This window comes from Uranotaenia lowii, chromosome 3 (genome assembly GCF_029784155.1).
Source record: "Uranotaenia lowii strain MFRU-FL chromosome 3, ASM2978415v1, whole genome shotgun sequence".
Classification (NCBI taxonomy): domain Eukaryota; kingdom Metazoa; phylum Arthropoda; class Insecta; order Diptera; family Culicidae; genus Uranotaenia; species Uranotaenia lowii.
The window spans coordinates 185,682,424-185,686,235 of NC_073693.1; positions in this window are offsets into that span (position 1 = coordinate 185,682,424).

Genomic DNA, 3,812 nt, shown 5'->3' on the forward strand with positions numbered 1-3,812 from the left:
AGCATCACTTGGAAAACTTGGAAACTGTTTTCGAACGTTTAAGACATTATAATCTTAAACTAAATTTATCAAAATGTAAATTTCTTAGGACTGAGGTAACTTATCTCGGTCATAAAATAACTGACAAAGGAATATTACCAGATGAGTCTAAATTTCAAGCTATCAAAAACTATCCTATACCGAAAAACTCAGACGACGTACGAAGATTTGTAGCTTTCTGCAATTATTATCGTAGGTTTGTCGAAAATTTTGCTAAGATAGCTTATCCATTAAACCAATTAATGAAGAAAAACGTAATTTTTAAATGGACAGAAGAATGCCAGTACGCATTTGATTTTTTAAGACATCAGTTGATGTCACCAATATTACTTCAATACCCAGACTTTACAAAGCAGTTTATACTGACGACAGACGCTTCCGATATTGGATGTGGAGCAGTTTTGTCGCAGGTTACAAATAGTGGAGACCAACCGGTAGCATTTGCGAGTAAAACTTTTACTCCAGCTGAAAAAAATAAACCAACTATACTAAAAGAACTAACAGCCATACATTGGGCGATCAATTATTTTGAATCGTATTTGTATGGTAGACGTTTTACTATAAGAACAGATCACAGACCATTAGTCTATCTGTTTAATATAAAAAATCCAACATCAAAACTGACAAGAATGCGTGTCGATCTTGAAGGTTTTGATTTCGATATTGTCTATATTAAAGGTAAGGATAATGTGGCTGCAGACGCATTATCGCGTATCGTTACTACATCTGAAGAATTGAAAAAATCTAGTATATTATTTGTAAATACTAGGTCTATGACTAGAAAAATAAAGCAAGCAACAGAAAAGAAAAAAAGAAAATAAAATTGAAAAAAGAGAGATTGATCACCTCTCAGTATACGAAACAGAGAGTCCTACGGAAACAAGAAAAATGATAAAACTGTCGACAGCCGTAGTAGACAACAAGTTCAAATTCATGATGATGAAGAATAATAACAAAACACTAGTTGCACAAGTGCATCAAGATGTTAGAAATGGAAGTCATGCTTTAGAGAATGCTCTTCCAGAAATTGAAAAATACGCAAAAATTAATAATACAAAGAAATTAGCGCTGTCTGCAGACGATTTAATATTCAAAATGGTACCAATGAACTATTTTAAAATAATTGCAAACAAATTACTCAATTTTTTGCAAATTATTATATATAAGGAACCCAAATTTATAGATAACATAAATGAAATACAGATGATTTTACACAATCATCATAATACCCCAACAGGAGGACATGTAGGACAACATCGTTTGTACTTACGTGTTCGGGAAAAATATAAATGGCGTGATATGAAAGGATCTATTGCCCAATTCGTCAAGGCCTGCGAATTGTGCAGAAGAAACAAAATTATCAAACACACAAAAGAACCAATAATGATAACTACAACCCCATCAAAACCTTTCGAAGTTATTTCCATAGACACTGTAGGACCATTACCTATTACTTTTAACAACAATCGTTACTGCATTACAGTTCAGTGCGATTTAACAAAATACATAGTAATTATACCAACATCAAACAAAGAAGCTAAAACTATTGCGAAAGCTTTAGTTGAAAACTTTATTCTTATTTATGGAAACTTCCTAGAAATGCGATCTGATCAAGGAACCGAATATAAAAATGAAGTACTTGACCAGATATGTAATCTATTACAGATCAGACAAAATTTCTCAACACCTTATCATCCTGAAACAATTGGATCATTAGAGAGAAATCACAGGTGTCTAAATGAATACCTGCGATCATTCACTAACGAGCACCAATCAGATTGGGATGATTGGATTAAATACTATGAATTCACATACAATACAACCCCGCATACAGATCATAATTTTACACCTTTTGAACTCGTATTCGGAAGAAAAGCAAATTTACCACAAGACAGCATTGAATTAAAAAATGAACTAATATACAATTTTGACACCTTCAAAAATGAACTACAGTACAAATTACAGAAATCTTATGAAATAGCCAAATTTAAATTAATAGAGCACAAACGTCAAAGGCAAGATCAACTCAATTCTAAAGGTATAAACAGTATAAGTTTCAAAATTAATGATATAGTCTATTTAAAAAATGAAAATAGAAGGAAGTTGGATTCATACTATGTTGGACCATATAAAATAATATCTGTAAACGAACCAAATTGTGAAATCGAACACTTACAAACAGGAAAATCAGTTGTAATACACAAGAATAAGATTATCAAAGGCTAAACTCAGAAAAAAAAAAATCTTAAGTAGAGTTCCACCGAGCCTAACCTCTCACAAAAAATAATAAACTCAAAAAATAAGTAAAACGAAGAGGTAGGTGAAAGTTCCCAGCTAATGCTGAGGAGTGCGAAATTCGGTTAGAACTACCAATAAATAAGTAAAATAAATAATAAACACAAAATCCCAAATAAACGTACAATGTAAGGGACAACTGGAGAGAGACAATAATTTTGAATAACTTCATTTCATTACATTATTCTCCAAAAGGGGGAAGATGTAGCATCCCTAATTACCAATTAATCAAAATATAAACATAAGCATCTTATAGCCAATGATCGTAACGGCACATACAGTAGCCACTCGTGACTAGATCGACAGCGCATTATTTTCATCTTCCTTATCTCCCCGCGCACGCAGTTGAGCAGAATCGAACGGCATCGATCAAAACAAATTATCGATGCTGCTGAATGAACTCTTTTGTCACTCCAGTCGTTTCACTCCTCCAAAGGGATTTACTATAAACTCATTTTTGATGACCATACAATTTGTAAAACTGAAGAAGACTATATAAACTGAAGGAATCAATAAAACAATTAGTTCTGATTTTAGAGCTCGACCCTGCTGGAACTCTCCAGTCAGAACCACCGACTACTCTAACGATACAAGAATATCTTTTCCTTGGCCCAACTGGTTCGCTTCCAGTTGGCTACCATATCACATCCTTATGTTGTGCGCGCCGTGCGATTCCCATTGATGGGACCTGTCGAATCCGCTGGACCGTTATCAGTCTAATATAAAATCTAGTGCGCGAAGATTAACAGACAATTTATAGGGGGGCGCGCGAAAAACCCTGAATTTTTTGAATCTTGCAAAATTGTAAACTCGAAAATTTTTCGGCAAAAAATCATTTTTTTCGATTTTTTCCGGTCGGGGGGCGCGCGAAAATCCTTGAATTTTTTGAATCTTGCAAAATTTTAAACTCGAAAATTTTTCGGCAAAAAATCATTTTTTTCGATTTTTCCGGTCGGGGGGCGCGCGAAAAACCTTGAATTTTTTTAATCACGCAAAATTTTTAACATGAGAATTTTTCGTGAAAAAAATCTTTTTTTCCAATTTTTTGTGGTCGGGGGTTGCGTAAAATACCTTGAATTTTTTGAATCTTGCAAATTTTTAAACATGAAAATTTTTTGTTAAAACATAAAATTTTTCTGGTTTGGGGTCGCGTGAAAAACCTTGAATTGCGTCCTTGGTCGTGCGAAAACCCTTGAATTTTTTGAAACTCGCAAATTTTTCAACTTGAAAATTTTTCGGAAAAAAATCATTTTTTTTTCGATTTTTTCTGGTCGAGGGTCTTGCGAAAAAACTTGAACTATTTAAATCACGCAAAATTTTCAACTTGAAAATTTTACGGGAAAAAAATCATTTTTTTCGATTTTTTCTGGTCGGGGGTCGTGCGAAAAACCTTGAATATTTTGAATCACGCAAAATTTTCAACTTGAAAATTTTTGGGAAAAAATAATTTTTTTCAATTTTTTCTGGTCGGGGGTCGT